This window comes from Corvus hawaiiensis, chromosome 9, assembly GCF_020740725.1.
Source record: "Corvus hawaiiensis isolate bCorHaw1 chromosome 9, bCorHaw1.pri.cur, whole genome shotgun sequence".
In the NCBI taxonomy this organism is placed as follows: Eukaryota; Metazoa; Chordata; class Aves; order Passeriformes; family Corvidae; genus Corvus; species Corvus hawaiiensis.
This window is the reverse complement of record NC_063221.1, coordinates 12,484,136-12,501,568: the sequence shown is the minus strand read 5'-3', so window position 1 is coordinate 12,501,568 and position 17,433 is coordinate 12,484,136. Positions and strand designations below refer to the sequence as shown.

General features: G+C 40.0%; 1 long non-coding RNA gene across 1 annotated transcript in view; it reads right to left on the bottom strand.

The window, feature by feature from the left end:
* Positions 1-241: 241 nt before the first annotated feature.
* Positions 242-17,433, bottom strand: part of LOC125330364 — a 134,130-nt gene continuing 116,938 nt past the window's right edge. The window contains exons 5-8 of the long non-coding RNA XR_007205477.1: positions 10,924-11,033; positions 6,069-6,174; positions 3,673-3,765; positions 242-1,275 (exon numbers count right to left, since the gene is read on the bottom strand). This is a non-coding gene — a long non-coding RNA (uncharacterized LOC125330364). The remainder of the gene's footprint in view (positions 1,276-3,672; positions 3,766-6,068; positions 6,175-10,923; positions 11,034-17,433) is intronic.

The following is a 17,433-nucleotide window of genomic DNA, read 5'->3' as shown; positions in this document are numbered from 1 at the left end:
ACAACAGAAAGATATGCCCACTTCTATTTCAACCATGGTAATAGCATTAATATTATCCATGCCTTTGACAAAAGCGCTTGGCTTCACGGCTTGTCCCTCTCTAGTGGTGGGTACCCAGGTAAAAAAGTTGCAGTGTTACACTGCTTTTAACATGAAGCTTATGGAAGACATTAAAATAAGTGCTTCTCTAAGTCCCTTTCAAACACTCCTTAATCTAAATAAAAAGTAGAATATCTTCAGTCAACAGGAAGAGCTCACCCTGCTGTCAGGCACTACAGTTTGAAGCACATGTAGCTCAGGATTGTAGTGTTAACTGTGGGTGTAACCTGCCGAAGGTTCTCCAGATGACAGTTTTTTGAGAGGACATCTTCTAGAGATTCACTGATAGGAGGCAGGTTACATCCACATTACTGTGGAAACGATGGCGAGGGATGCACAAGGAGAAGTTCCCATGGTCATATACAAATAATGGAATGGATAAAAAACCACCTAAGAGAAGGAGACCCAATTCAGCACTCTCTTTAAGCTGTTCTAGAATAGCACTTACTTTTCATGATGACATTCTCACACAAGCATAAATGTCAGTAAGAGTGTAACTATGGCATCATCAACTGGCCTGAGACTATACCCTTTGATTATATAGTGACGCCCTGTTAGCTTCATTTTACCTTTACCTCAGATCTGCTTCCTTCACAAAATTCTGTCTTGAGCTGGCTGGGCTAGTGTAGGCATTGATGGAATCTCACCCACTAACATTTATGCAACAGTTTTAACTTCTTCTTAATGTTAAACTGAAATTTAAATTTTTTTTTTTAAGTCCACCATGTTAGCAAACTTGAACAGAGTAACTCAATGAACTAATTTCAAATACCTGCCATTCTAAAGATGATCTGATACTCTGGCTGTCTTTTGCTCTCCTAGCTGCAGAGTGCATTCTGACCTTCTGTATCCCTGCTTGTCTCTGTCTCCAGAACAGCTCCTTTACTATTCAACTGCCTGTGGTGTTTATCCTTCCCTGAGGAAAGAGTTAAAGGGGAAAGGAGGAAAACATCTACAATTAAATTGCTCTTAAGTTGTTCCTGCCTCTTGGCAACTGCAGGTTGTAATTCAGCAGTTTACAACTCTCCCTCCTCACTTTAGAAAGAATGAATAATGTAGAGACTTACATTCATATTTGCAGTAGAAAGGGAATGCTGGGAGTTACAAATTGCTGCTGAAAAGACGATCACATTCAAGGGGACAAAGGCTTCAAAGTTAAATCTCTTAAAGAGGTCTCTAAGAGAAGAAATGGCAAAAAAAAAAAAAGTATCAAGTCTGTAATGGCTTGAAGAAACTATTCATTCCAGTATGGTTGGTTTCAAAGCAGTTGGTGCATCTGTCTAAAGGCATAAGAAGAAAGGAAACTTATCTCACAGATTTGCAAGAAAATGTTCAAGAAATACCTATAAAGACTTTCTTTCGAGCTGACACCTTGTAAAACTTCCAGCTTGTGGCTTGCACCACTGCCTACTTTTGTTACCCTTATCAGCCCGAGGTTGTATGACTCTTTAGCAAACACTTGCCCATTACTGGATTTTGCACATCGCATTCTCTTGACAATCAAACAAAAGTAAAGCAACTCAGCAAGCAAATTTGAAAGCACAACAAAGGTTTAGAGACTGGGGAGTCTGATGTGTGAGCTTTAGAATCTCAGACTTTCAGACTGGCTGCAGCAGGAAGGCACCTCTGGAGGAGATGGTCTAGTCCAACCCCGTGGTCAGAGCAGGGCTAGCCACAGCAAGATGCTCAGAGTCAGGTCCCAACGAGTTTTGAATATCTATCTCTAAGGAAAGAAACTTTACAACCTCTGTTGAAAATGTGTTCCTATGTTTCATCATGTCTGCTGTAAAATGTTTTTCCCTACATCTAACTGGAATGTCCCATATTTCAGTTGTGCCCATTTCTTCTTGTCCTATCTCTTGCCCTGTGGAGCCCAGAATTGGACACAGCAACCAGATGTGTTTCACCACTGCTGATTTGAGGGGGAACATCATGTCCTTGGAGCTGGTGGCAATGTTCTCGTCCACCAGGACACCAAAGTCTTCCACTGCACAGCTTCTTTCCAGCTGGCTGTCCCCCAGCAATTACTACCACACAGGATTACTCCTATCCAGGTGCAGCACTCTCCTCTGCTTTGTTGAACTTGATGAGACTTCCGTGAGCTCCTCTCAAGAGTCCCTCTGAATGACAGTACCTGGTGTATCCAAGACTCCTCCCAGTCTTGTATCAACTGCAAAGCTCCACAGGGTGCACTCTCACCCATTGTCCACTTCAGTGAGGGGGTTAAGCAGCAGTGGGCTCAGCATTCCTGAAGGCTGGCCTTATCAGGAAAGACTGAGGCCAAAAAGATGCTGAGTACCTTGGCCTTTCCCCTGTCCTTCAGCAGATCCCCTGGCCCATTCAGCAGAAGGGCTACCTTTGCCTCAGGTATTTACCTGTTGTGATTTAGTGTTTCCTCCACCCATCTCCACCCAGTACTATTAAATGGGATGCTTCTTCCCAGTTTGGGAGGGCTATCTTCATAAGCAGTTTAAGCTGGACTGCCACTGGCCTATCAGCTACATCACATGTCCATTCTGGTGCTCTTGCTCTTCAGGTGGTTACTTCCATCTGAGAAGGAAGGTGTAAAGTGTGAGCATTCTATCACTGCACCTAAATCTGTCAGAACCCTGACTTACATTTATAAAATGCCCAGCTCTTGTGTGCCTCCAATGCAGGCAGCTTCTTTCCAAAGGACAATGGGCAGAACATTGTACCAAACAGGTATGAAATGTATGCTTACTGGACTAGAATTAACTGGTAACAGAAAGCAACCAATAAGTGGGAGTCTGTTCTCATTTTTCCTTTAATACAGTTTTCTCCCTGTTTTCTTTCACCACTCACTGTGCAAACATGGAGCAAATTTCAATTTTTTATCCATTGCCTGAGAAAGTTTCAGTACAAGACATACTCCATGTATGACAGTGAGGTGAGTGACATACTGTCACTCAGCACACTGCTTAGGATGTGGCATGTTATAGAAAGGCAGTGACATATCACAAAGCAGATGTGTGACGTGACAGTCACTTAGATGATAGGCATGCAAGTTACTCCAGGACCCTGAAGTCTTTTCTTGTTTGCTCTCAGCTCCTACTCACTTTGAACTAATGCTTGTGCCAAGTGCAAAATGTTTTTTAAATAACTGCTTGGAATATATAATTAGACAATAAACATTCAGGATAATTTATCTATTGTGATTTTTTAGCACAATTTTAAGCACTGTTCTGTTCAGAGAGCACAGTCTCCACCTACAATGATACTGTCAGTATGCACACTGCTGACAGAATGCTTACTTTTGCAGAGCTCATCCTGCCAGAATAAATACAGGAGAAAGCAGGAATTCACAGTCCCCCTTACCTCTTTGACAGGATCTAACATGTGGAGGAAATTTTAGAAAAAACAGCATAGACTGGTAATTTTGCACCAAAGTGAGAGGTCACTGCAAATGCATATTACCCCGGGTTCCCATATCTTCTCTCCAGGGTCCTTCCTTCCTCAGCATAGGAAAGGTGTCGTGGGGAAGTGGGCAGGAAAGTGGCCTTTGGTTGGGGAAGACTAGAAAAGGTGAAGGATTTGTTTGGCATGCTCAAATACCTGCTCAAATCTGGGAGTTTAATCACCATACCAGCAGGGAGAAACAGCACTGATGTCAAATCCCATTGCATGTTTAGGGGAAGCAAAAGGTGCCTGTAGCAAATAAACAACAGTTCAGAATTATTTCTCCAGGTCGAATTCAAAGACCCGGAGGCAACAAGCGGAATACCCTCCACAGCTCACTGGTTGCAGATTTTTCAAATCAATTTGCAAAGAAAGATTATGACATAGTTTTTGTATTAAAAGAAAATAAAAGGTGGAGTAATGTTGTTAAAGCACACAACAGATAGAAATTAGTAATTAAATAGCAAACACAACCATTTGCACCTCCCATAAATTGATGCTTCATTTTATGTTTACAAAACACAAAAAGAGAAAAATAATCTCTTTTCAATAAGTTTGGACAGTGAAAGCTAAATAAACAGTGCAAATAATGACAAATACAAAAGATTAAAATTTTTCTGATCTCTAAATCCCATAAGATGTTATTAGAAACAAAAGCGAAACAATGAAGCCTGAAATATATGCAGCTTGGTTTTCTGTGGATTTGTATCTCATGATTTAAGCTCTAATTTGAGCTTTTCTTCTGGTATGGGAATTTATAACCTCTCACAAAACGTGAGCTTTCACTGCTGTCTTTCCTTCAGTCAAAATGCTTATGGGGTCTATTTTTCCAAAGCTACTGAGAACTCAATTATCTTTGAGACTACTTCCCTTCTGTCAAATTTGGTTGACATTGGTCAGTGGGTTTGAAAGTTATTAGACAAGACATTTAGACAGTCATACACAAACAAATGCAAAAATATTATTGCTATAAAAAACAGGATAAAAGTATTTTCCAAAAAAGTATTTCTCTTTTTATCTTCAGTTTCATGCACAGGGAAACATATGACAGCTGGATCCTTGTAAAAAGGAACCCTAAGAAACAAGTCTGATTGTGGTTTAAGACTAAAGAGTCTCAGAGGAGAGAATAACAATACATGACTTCCTAGTGGCTGAAACCGTTTTGGCAAACATTGGCCCTTGCAAATCTTCACAAAATAACACCAAATGCTACTCATGCTAATGAAAATCAGCATCACACTAAAATAAATGGCAAATGAAGGCAGCAGGCAGAGCTCACAAGATCAAATAAGGACTACTGGCCTCAGCCCAGCAGTATCTAAACTGATCTCCACTTTCAAGACGCTGGTAATCTGTTCAACTCACTAACTTATTGTTTCCACCAATTTGGGTCAGATAAAATAACATGCAATTTTGGATTAAATGTAAAAGTGCAGATAAGCTGCCCTATTTTTATTTATCTCTTTATTTTTTACATCTATACAACCTTGCAAGTAAGCAGAGTTTACATTTTCCTAAATAAAGTACTTGAAGTTTGGGTTTTTTTAATGAATGTCACAGTTTTTAATGCATAGGTTAACCTCTTATTTGAAAAATAGACCACCATAATATTTAAAGACATAAAAATTACTTTTTTAACACAGGTAATGTCTTTCCATGTATCCATTTATGGAAAAAAAAAATCACAACTGAAAAGATTAACCTGAACACTGAGGACACATTTAACATAAGCCTTTCCCAGGCTCATCATTACCTGTATGGCACTGCTGACCTTGAAAAGCTTTCATGTTAACCAAAAAAGGATGTAGAGACCTAGGACACAGAACTCAAAAAATATGCATTGCCATCCAGACTGTGCTCATCACTTTGGGATTATCACATATTCACTTTATGATTTATCACGTATTTCTACCTTAAAATGACGTTTTTAATTTTTCTCTCAATAATTAATTTATTCAGTAGCCTTAACCAGAACAAATAAACAGAATGTTTATATGAATTCAAGGAGTATTTCTATGACAAGAGCAGCTGGGATGAAAATATTCACCTCTTGACCTCTTATGACAGAGAAAGTCAAAGACCGAAAGGCACATTCCATCACCCCTTTTGGAAGAGAAGTCATTCCAGTAGAAGCAGAATGCCAAAGGAGCCCCAGGGGAAGGGCCAGGAAGGGACAGGCTGGGGCTCCTATGGTGAGCAGGCAGCAGGGCACCTTGTCCAGCACCTGTGATGCCGTGGTGCCACCTCTGCAGGGGGCATGAGTTGGTCAATTGACAAATCCGCCCCTGAAAGAGGGAGGCAGCCCTCTGCCAGCAGAGTTTCCATGCTCTGAACCTCTCACAAACTTCTGCCTACAGGTCAAGGACTTACTTTTCATTAAGATGCATAAGTAAGCACTAAGAGCATTTTTAGCAGCAGAACAAATCTATTTTATGAGTCTCCATCTAATATCACAGAGACAAAAACTGGATGGTTTTGATAATTTTGGGGGTTAACAGTGGTTTCAGAAATGTGACAGTGGATACCATTACAATCAGTCGAAAAATTCTCACCGCGATATCCGTAAAACTTTGTGTACTTCACTCAGGATTAGCCTTCACTTGTACCGAATCACCAGCATGTACCAGGTGTCTGTGGCTTGCACCTCTGGAAACCTACCTTTTAGAGAACAAAAACATTAGCAAGACAAATAGAAAGTGCAAAATAAAATAAACACAGATTGCATGGAATGGCATAATTTTAATCAGATGAATAAGCAAACTCAGCAAAGTCAGGCATAACTTATCAGTAGCTAACATTTCTCTTTGATCTTCATGGTTAATTTTTCTTGTACAACAACAATCATAAAACATCTCATTTTTTTATTTAAAGGTCATTTTTCCTGTGCCTACTTCTATAATATGTTGCTGTAATTTCATTCACTCTGGTTAAAATGGAAGGGTATGCTTTCAAAAACCAGCAAGATTTGCATTGCCTTCTAATAGTCTCCATTTAGCTGTATCAAACAGTTTGGGATGGCTGAGATCAGAAGGTGCAGTTAATTCTACAATTCAAAGAGTCAAAAGCAGAAACATTTGATAATTCTGTCTCCAGCCTCACTGCAGCAAGACAACCAAAACATATTCTCCCTGGACATGGGGGAAGGAAAAATGATCACATTAAAGATTTTTGTCTATCAGTCTTTAAGCTGTGAAATACACAACAAAATGTTAGAGCACTAAATGACAGAATAGGCAAAAATGGCAGTGCATGTGGCACTCTCCCAGGAACCGCCTGCACCAGGCTCTCCTCAGCAGCTTGCAGTTACCCTCAGTTCATGCTGGTCAGGTCTTTTACTGAAAGAGAGTTTTTCTTTCAGTATTTATGTAGTGCAGCAGGCAACTGTTTACCTCAGAGGCATAAAAGTAAATCCGGATGTGTTTGATCCATAGTGCCCCAGCAGCTCTGTTGCCTATGGAAACAAAGGCTCCTTTCAGGGAGTTCACAAAACAGGCCCCGCGATGCAAGGGACCCATCAATTTCAGCCACTGGATTCTTTGTAGGTATTTTTCTAAGGTATGTATATAGATATATATAGATATATGTATCTATACTACAAAATATTGTCGCTGTAATAGTCCATTATGATCAAACAGGACAGTTACTGAGTCTCATATTAATTTTACATTATTTTATTTAAACAACATAATCCCCTTTTAAACAAATTGATAGTTGAAATGTAGTAAGTGTTCAAGCTATAAGCATCTGGTTTTTTCCTCCACCTTTCACCATGCAGGTTGTTGAGTACTTTGTGGACAGCAGCTTGACAAATCTGATTCATGCTTACTCACAAATTCAGCTTTTGAAGATGACCCTGAGCATGGAGGTTAAATATGTTGCAGAGAATGGATAACATCCCAGAAGCACCTTGTTAAAGGTCTCCTTTGAAAAAACACTTATTTGTGAATATGTTATAGCTTCCTAAGTGCCATTCCTGTGCAAAGACCTCTGCACGTTTAACAGAAAACTGATCAAGTACGACACATTTCAACAGATCCCAGTGCAATGTTTGTTACAGCCCTTCCCCAGTGAGAACCTGAGGTGATAAAAAAGGAACATGGTCAGATCCAGGACTTGAATGCCAAGTCTGTGATATTTTCCTCCACGTGTAATGCAATAATTGGGTAGATCTTCAGCTGTAGACATCGGCAGCACCAGTGTTATGAATATAACTCAATACCTCCTTCCTCTTTACTGACATCATTAAAGAATATATTCACAAAATTTATACCTTACATTACTTTCCTTAAAGACATCTTGCATGAATCTTCAGATTTCAATTTAAGAAGGCAATTAGCAGCTAAGAGCACCTTATTAAATCTGCTTTTAATTATAATTCACCAATGTTTATAGCTTGCTTATAATTTTTGCACATGATTACATTATTAGGGATCAAAACGAGTGAACAAAGCATTTGTTTATGTGCAGTGATAATGTTTCATAGAAAATTAAAAGAAAACTATTTAAACTCATTTAAACTGGAATATTATTCTCTATTAGAAATTAAGGGCCAAAAATGCCTTGAAAATGTCATCTGTATAAATATTCATTTACCTGTGAACAGATAACTTCAGAAGCAGATTTGACAGAAACAAAGAATAGCTTCTTCATGTTGCAGTAGATGACTAAGATCATTTGAATGATTTATTGATAAGCAAGTGTACAAAATAAATACAAAGAGAACAGGCTGAACTTGTTGCTACCAAAAAAAAATCATTACAAGACTGCCTAGCATGTGAATTCATAAATATGAGAGTAGTGTGCATAGGGTTGCATCACAAAAACGTCACACATAGTAAGAGAAAGACATCAATAATCTGCAATTCTCATTACTTTTCTATCTTTTTGAGGGGGGGATTTTTATTTGCTTGGGGTTTTGGTTTGGTTTAGGGTTTTTTTATAAGTGGAAGTTGTGGGTAAATCCAAGCCAATAAGCACTAATGTCATAACAGCCAGGTTGTGGGCAATTTAGATCCCAATCCCATCACTCTTCCTGCACGAAACCATACTCACATGAGTAACCCCATTGAAAACAGAAAGATGACTTGTGCACTAAGTGCTATTTAATGGAAGGGTAGCAGGCTGGAGGCAGATGAAGCAAGACTTATTAGGTGATAAACACATTGCTTCCTGGGGAAGGGCAAGGGCAACTCCTGGATAGAATCTAACCTCAATTCTCAGAGGTACCAACACTCTCCTACTGTAAAACTCTAAATACTTCAGAAGTTATATGAACAGTCAAAAGCCTCACAGGATCATCAGCAGCTGCTCAAGATGTCACAGGATCAGCTTGAGGAAACATGTGTCATATATTATTCTGCAGATCTCCAAACTGAAGCATTTTGAGGCCTTTTTCTTTCAGGGCCATGCCTGTAGCTGTGCCACCCTGAGACCTGCCCTGGAGCTGGGTTGCTGGTCAGTGTGCAACCCGCAGACCCACTGTGCTGAAGAGCAGTAATGTAGAGGGGTGCACCGAGGAGAGACGCATTTTTCCTAAAACACTGCGCACAAGGCTATGCCAATTACTATTCCTAGTTTAGTGTAATTTGGAATGCCCTTTGTGCCCTATGACCCAGCAAGACAGGATTCAGCACCAAAATCTTACTATCTTCAAAGTCAGATGTATGTGACAAAAATGCTCCTTTAATCTTCCATTCTGCACAGAAAATAAAACACAATGTGGCCACAAAGTATTCCCAACGATTAACAGCTGGCAAGCTGGGGGCTTCTGGTAAGTATACTTAGCAAAGCAAGGAAAAATTCTGAAGTAAACTGTAGCCTAGTTTTCTCCTAAAATGTTATTCCTAGATTGTTAGTCTACTTAAACTCTTGGGATTTTTCTTACTAAGTAGACAACAGAAAAGACAAAATGTTGCTTTCTAAGCTATGCAAACTATGTCCTATACTTTATTGCAACAGCCAAGAATATCCTTAATGTTACCACTCCAGTTATGTTCAGACTACCTGACATGGCAATAATCACGTAATAAATGCATCATCCTATAGACCTGCCTCCTAAAAAGTAGGAGACAGAAGCCTTAAATAAAGGATGAACATCAGGTGAACACTTTCAAATATGATGGGAGCACTGAACTTCAGGACAGTAAACTGAAAAGAGTTAGAATAGGAGAAGAATTTTAAAAGCAAGTCCAGCATTAGCTTCCAAGTATTGTTCTATATTTTGTGCTTTTTTTTTTTAACTTCAGCCTTTGATAAGAGGGGGTTGAACAAGAGCAAAAATTTAGCTGCAAAAGCAGGCACATTTGACAAGTTTGGCAGCACATGAATAGAACCTAGAGTATTATATGCGGCTTAAAAGATAAAAAAATAACAGCATTCCTCCTAATTAGAGAAGCCATATGCTCTATGAAATAAATCCTGGTAGCTTGTAATTACAACCTTATTTTTAAACAGATCATTTTAATTCTATTATATTCTGTATTTCTGATTTATTTACTAAAATATTCAGATCACAGAGTTATTATGAAAAAGTGCAGTTCACAGTTGAAAGAATAGCATGGCAATAATGTTGCTACATCTCTCCCTACAAACAGAAGGTGATAAAGAGGGGTCTACATGTTAAAGATTATTTTCTTCTCTACAGTGAAAAGAAAGTAAAGAAGGAAAAAAGTAACATCTGCCATAGTAAGTTTGTCTTGCTCAGTATTCTGCCTGTATGGATATGATATTTAATAGTGTTCAAATGAAAATAAGCCTGCAGTACTGCCTATGCCTTTTAAAACCAGAGGGGGCACACGGGGCATCTAATCCAAGCACCTATCTCACCTAAGTTTTAGGACTATTCTTAAGTTTTCTTTTGAAGTGGGAACGGATTTTTTCTTTTTTTGTAACTGTGTTTTCCTGAATGGTATAAAATTTTGACTCATGATTTTTAGAATTAATTTCATGCAGAAAAATTTAACTGTACCTCTCCCTGTTAAATGAAAATATCTTTAAAACAACATTCATCCAGAGAATCTAAAAAGATCACTGCCATACTTAGTACTTCTAGTCACCCGTAATAAGATGGTTTCATATAAGGAGCTATCAATCAGTTTTACAGATTCAGGTATGTTTCTACAACTATATAATAGGTATCATTTGCAAGCATAAATCACAGGTTTTCTCTGTGCCAGACTTCCAACACAAAGAAGATCAGTCTATAAAAATATGAATCAGCCCATACACATGTCAGAAATCCAATTCACTTGAGAACAAAACTTCTTACTAAGAATTTAAGGTACCATAATTAAATTCAAGATAGCAATTTGACTGTATTTTCAGTGGTGTGAGGCCCAGGTCCCCTTCCTTAATAACCTCTCAGGTTGGGATTTCACATTGCCATTGCTCATTGGTGCTGACACTTACCTGTAGCTGCTGCCCATCCTTCAGGCAGGCATTCGGTGCAGCTTGCTTCCCTTCAAGCATTAACAGCAAGCAGCTGAAACAGGCTTATGCTACTTCTCCTGTTCTGATTGCTGAGCAAAAAGGACAGAAAGTCATTATAGTCAAAACATTTCTAACAAAGGTCACTTTAATAGAAAATTACATCAATCACCTTGAAAAAAAAAAAAAGTACATTTCAATTGATGTCATTCATTCATGGGGCTAATATCAGCTTTATTTTAAAAAATTTGGCTGGTTCTGGAGAAAAATCATTAAAAATTAACTATGTCTTTCAAGAGAGATTTAAGTCTTGTGTGAGAAGATAAAATTGCATGAGTTGTTTCACATGATAATCTGAATAGCTGTTTCAAAACTTTTTTCTGAAGACATTACTGTGAAAGTAGCTTTAATGCAAAAGAATCATCTAGAGAGGATGACTATGAATAAAGCATTTCTCAGGATTTACCCTGGTCTGGTTACATGCACCACAGAATCCAGTCCTTTAGCTCACAAACGTAGCATTATACAAGTGAAATAAGCCAGAATTATTATACCTATAAGTCATAATACATGCACATATTCAGAACTATTAGACACACTAGATGAGGTATCTGACTTTGTATAAAACTTTTGCAGTTGATTTTGCCATGGGTATGTTGTAAGAATATCTTTTAGCACTGCAGATAAAGTTTTATACACCTTAACCTTTTTACTGCGGAATGCTAAATGAATTTGCAGGTGTAAATGAGGTCCCAGCTTTCAGACATTAATACTCACGTGACTGCTAAATTCAACAATTAAATTTTCAATTACTTCAGTGGTAAGGGATTATGCCCAGACATCTTAATTCAGACTATAAAGCACTTTTATCTATATCAGAGTACACAAGCATGTGCTTAGAAGGCTGCTTTTCAAAGGAACTGAAGGACTTAACCACGTGTCAAGTTATTTGCTGGAGAAGAATGGGTGGATAGTTTGGAGACAGTGATTTTGTCTATGGTGGTATTGTGGAATTGAATTCTACATGCACACAAATTCCTATTGAAATCTTATATGTTTAATCTTCACATTTATATATAATTAACAGACATACAAAGACATGGACAAACAATATAATTACAAATAATTTTACAACACAGAGTAAAGCTTCAATCTCTGCAGTTTTATCCTACATTAAAAATTATCTAGTATCTGCAGGATGTCTTCTAGTGGGATTAGTCCACTGCACAATTTTAATTCCAGTGAAGGTTTTTTCAAGGCTAAAGACTATCCTTGTAATAAGTTCATATGTAAGCTGTAATTTTCAAAACAATTCCCCAAATATTTTAATATTTATCCACAACACATCTGTGTACAGATTTGTAAATGGTATATTTGAGCTCTTTAATTTCAAATCACACTGCTTTGCAAAGGTTGGTACAAAATTGAATGTCACTTGATTGTTATTCTGCTTAGGAGAGACTACAAATGAAGGATCAGTGAGGGAGCAGAGAAAAACTCCAGTGAGAAATAGGATGAAAACAAAGTTGAGGATGTGAAGAATGAACAACTGAGTGTGAAAAACAGAAGCACAGAGGGAGAATATAAATTCTCATACACTGGCATTTAAGGGACAAGAAACTTACACAGGCCACTGAGCTGTGCCATCTTCACTTTTCAAGGGTTAGTAAACTCACTCAGTGGTAACCTAGCACAGAGCTTGATTCAGCAGAAGCTTCACTCAAGAAAAGTTTATTACATCCAAATAACGGCTTCCAAACTGCAACTATTATCCAAAATACAATTCTGCAGGCTCTGCAAAGCCCCCCACCCCATCCTTGGGTATCCTCCTATCAGTGTACCCAAACTGCTATGCCCAAAACCCCAGAAATTTCAGTCCATTTTAAAAGCAGTGAGTTCTTTCTAAGCTGCAGCCCTCCCCAGAAGAGGCACCTGAGATGCTGAGCTTGCTGCTGGGGAGGCCATGAACTCCCAGGGCGGTTTCTGCCCTGCTGTGCTAGAGCCACTCTCCTGGCAGACATGGAGCCATCCTGAAGAGACACGGACATCTGCTCCTCCCTGGCCCTGGAGACATCGTGGCCACAGAGCCGCAATTGTGGGGTCGGAATTTTTCTCTTTCCAGTTTTTCAAACCGTGGTTTCTAAAGGTGACAATGGTAATTAGTCCTAAATGCTTTATGTGCCATAGAGAAATGTAGGAGAATATGTCCAGCAGGCAACGTTTTTTAAGTCTCTGCCAACACTTTGATCACAGAATGAATTGTCTGGAATACTGTGAACTCTTTACTTATTAAAATGAAACTGGGGTGTTGTATCAATGAAATATATTTTATTGTGTTCTATCAATGAGACATATGCTATTATATTATCAAGGTACCAATTCAGACTACAAAATCAGCTTTCCATTTCTCTTAATGAGAGACTGTACCAAAAGCAAATTACATGAGTTTTCATCACTGTACTCTTAATAAAAATAGGACATTTTGGCTCTTTTTGTTAAAGAGAAAGCTAATATAGTATTTATGAAGTCTGTGCAGTGAGCAGTTAAGGACTAATACTGAATATCCAAAATGCTACTGGATCTTTAATCAAAATGGAACATGACAATATGAAACACAAAGCATTTTGTCAAGAAAAAGAATGTAATAGGAAAAAGAGGAGTGGTTATTATAGGAAGAATGAAAGGGTATAGATGGTAGAAGAGAACTAGCATTTCCAAAAATGAAAATGGGGTGCATTATTTTAAAAAAGAAAATGCCTTCTAGACTTTAGTTGTGTTTTCAGGAGATGAATGAAAAAAACTTGTAAGTCTCCAAAGAGACAGTAAATGTAGACACTGAAAAATCACCACAGCATTTGAAAAGAAATGGGATCTTATTTTATAACCATAAAACTATGAACTGACTCTTTTATTATTTAAGGGGTCTTGCCTTTCTGTTCTATCGAGAAGACTTCAAGGTCAAAATGTCTGTATACTTAATGCCACTTTAGATGCCAATGAAAGGAGATTACAAGAAAAATGAGAACCCTGGGGCTTGCCAGGCCCTTCTGGGATAAATGCACCTGGTAAAGTCAAGGTTATATAAATGAAGAGAATCCATCATCTGAAGTTGTTGGGGGTTATTTACATTTAAAGAAAAAGAAAGGCAATTAATGAAACAAAATAGTGAAATTTTCAAAGATTGTATGAAAAAGACAATTTAATGGTGCAATATCTGCAATAATAAATCACAAATTCTTCTTTCAAGTGAGGACTAAAGCAATTGTTAGGGGAACAAAGTCATAGTTTGGTAGACAACTCCAAACGAGGCTAAACCCTTTTCAGATTGTCATAGTGTGTTCCCTGGAAACACAAGGACCTGCTAAAAGTAAAGCAAAATTGCAGGGAGCTTGGTTGGAATCCAAGAATGTAGGAGAAACTTGCCCACATCTGAAAAACACAAATTTTAACTCTACTAACGTCAGAAAAATGTACTAAAGCGTACAACCCAAGGAAGTGTTTTGAGGGCAATATTTCAAATATTTACCATCAAGGCAGACATGGCCATGGAGAGAACTCCATGCCATGGAGTTTCAGCATTCTGTAATACTTGTGATCAGAAACCTCGCCCAGAGTCAGTAAGGGTTGTTGTCTTGCTTTACTGCAGAATAGCCAAATAGATTTTCAAGGTCTGCACAAGGTCCATTTACTATTTTTCTCAAAGATAGAGGGATTTTTAAATTTTTTTTCCCTTTTGCTCTGTCTCAGTCTTATCACATTTTTGGAGATGTGACTTCATGTCTTACAGGTACGGTATTGTCCTATCTTATTATGATCAGAAGCTCAACCTGCTGCACAGCCGATTTACTCTGCTAGGTGCAAATGCTGCATTAAACTCAGCAACTGCAGTTCAGTAGAGTGCAGATGTTAAGCCATTTAATTGCCTTTTCCCTATACCTTGATGGAAGTAAAGGAGGATTTCTTGGGAAGTTCAAGGTCTAGAGGGCATTTTTTCCATACATTAAATATCCTTAGTGTTCAGATTTGGAGCAACATCCCTCCTTGGTACACAGCTCTAAAGGATGCAGACAAGAAGTACATCAATGAGAGAATTACTGCTCTAGAATTTACATCAAATTTCACTGTTAATTGAAAAGATTATGCCTTTGCTTAGAGATACATACTGCTTTAATAGAGGCTGTACATTTAGAAAGGAAAAGAAGGGACTGAGGCGTATGTCAGGAAACATTTTGTACACAGATTCCAGGTGTAAAAGCTGTCAAGAATGGTAGAAAAGCAAGGAAGAGCCATTTACAAGGGTGCTTACGTGAGAAAAGAGTCTGAGACCAGTCAGAAAGAGTGGAGAGAGAGAAGCTGAGCAGGAGGTTAAGTGAGCAGAGTTTGACTACTGGTCCAGAGGGACAAATGTCTTTAGAGTTAAAAAATTTTCTATGTCAGGAAAGAGCTCCACACACAGCCCTTGGAAGACAAGGGCTTTGCAAGAACATCCACAAAAAAAAAAAAAAAAGAAACAATGGTGTAGAAGGATTCCTTATGGAACAGAAGCATATGATACCCCTGGAAAGATTGGACAACCCAGGGTTGCTGAGGAAAAGCCCCTGAACAGGCCCCTGGCTGCAGGCAGGCCTGGAAAGGACCTGGCTGCAGGCACCCCTGAGAGTCCTTGGCAGGTTATACACTGGTTGGCTCCCCCGCTGATTAGAGGCTGTCCAGAGGGACTGGGCGTGAATCTTTGCAAAAGTAGATATAAGTTGGCCTAGTTGTACAACAAACGGAGAACAATGCTTTATTGTATCTGTGTATGTGTCGTTTATCCAGCCAGCTCTCCGGATTCGGTCCCTTTCACCTGGCACCCAATGTGGGGCTCGAGTGATTTTATTCACTTAAATGTGTTTCACTTAAATGCGGTTTGTTTTCACTTAAATGCATTTCGCTTAGATGCGGTTTGTTTCGCTTAAATGCAGTTCGCCTAAACGCGGCAAGACTCCGAATCATCGCACCAGCAGTGAGGAGCCTGGAGAGCTGGAGCCAGAGTGTCCCGGCAAAAAAGTTGAGTGGAGCCGGAGACCGGAGCTCACGCGGCCGAGCGAGCCCCCCACAGGTAAGACAGCTATAGAATACAAGGCTGCAACTTGTCTCCTAGCCAGTATCCTCTCTAAGAGAGGTGAGACTGTAAAAGATCGACATCTCTATGCCCTAATTACGTGGGTCCAGGAACAAGGGTTTTTGAAACGCACTTCGCTTTTGTTTTTCACCAAGGAGTGGTGGGAAATTGGAAACAGACTATGGCAGTTCACAATTGAGGGTGGAAAGGAAGGTAAAGAAGCTAAAGCTCTCAGATTAACATGGAGAGCTGTGACTAATACCCTCGCAGAAATGAAAGCAGAGAGGGAGGTGGCCATGGCAGCCATGGAGGCGCTGGGGGGTGGCAGCCCTGGAAAAAAAAGAGAGAGGGGTCTCATGGAGCGTGGCCAGAGGCCAGGGCGGAGTCCAGGGTTGCGCGACTCTTCGGGCTGACCGCAGGTCAACTGAGGAAGGGGACATCAGCACCTGTACACTCGCTGCGGGAGCTGCTGGACTCGATGGAGAAGGAAGTTACCCCGCAGAAGCCTAAGGGAGAACTGCAAGCAAAAGTGGAAGTAGAGCCTCCCGACTCTGGGGGCGGGGCGCAGGCGAGCAGAGGAGAAGCAAGCCGTCCTAGCTGCCGGCCGAAAATGGCAACGCGCGACACCCCTCTGCCGGACAGCGGATCATTGTCTGACTGCAAAGCAGCCTCTACGGCTTTGTCGCCCACAGAGCCAGAGCCAGCCAGGGCTGCCAGGGGTCAGCCCCAAGAGGAGGAAAAGCACCAAGAGATGATGCATGAAGTAATGAAGAGGCTTGCTGAATTGTCTACGCGTCAGGACGCGCTGGAGTCTAAGGCTCGCGAAACCACACCATCAGCACCATGGCGTCCTGTGGACCCAACGGTCAAGACGGCCACCAGAATTCCTCCATTCCTGTTAGGAGAACCGAGCACAGGGCCTACGGCCCTTCCCTCCCAGCAAGAGGATGTGAAGCCATTGCCTTCGTCAGCCCCGACAGCGAGGACTGATCCATTGCGAAGGAGATAGAATGGAGTTGTCCATAACGCAATCATTGAAAGAGATTGGCAAGCCATAGATGCCCTAGCCTGCCCTGTACTGATACAGGATACAGGACACCGCAAGGTGGAAACCCCATGACTGGAAGATCTCGCAGCAAGCGAAGCAAACGGTCACCACGCACGGCCTCCGGTCTGAAGCTACGTGGAGCATCCTGCAGTTTATCTTTACAGCAGATGTCCCGTGTCCTAATGATTGCGTCAGCATCACATAGTTGTTGTTGACCCCTTCACAGCTCCTGCTTTGGGAGCGAACGTGGAAGCAGCTAGTACAAGAAGAAGCTAGCAAACACCAAGGTGATATGCAAGACCCACTGTATGCGATCCAAGCCAACATACTAACTGGGAGC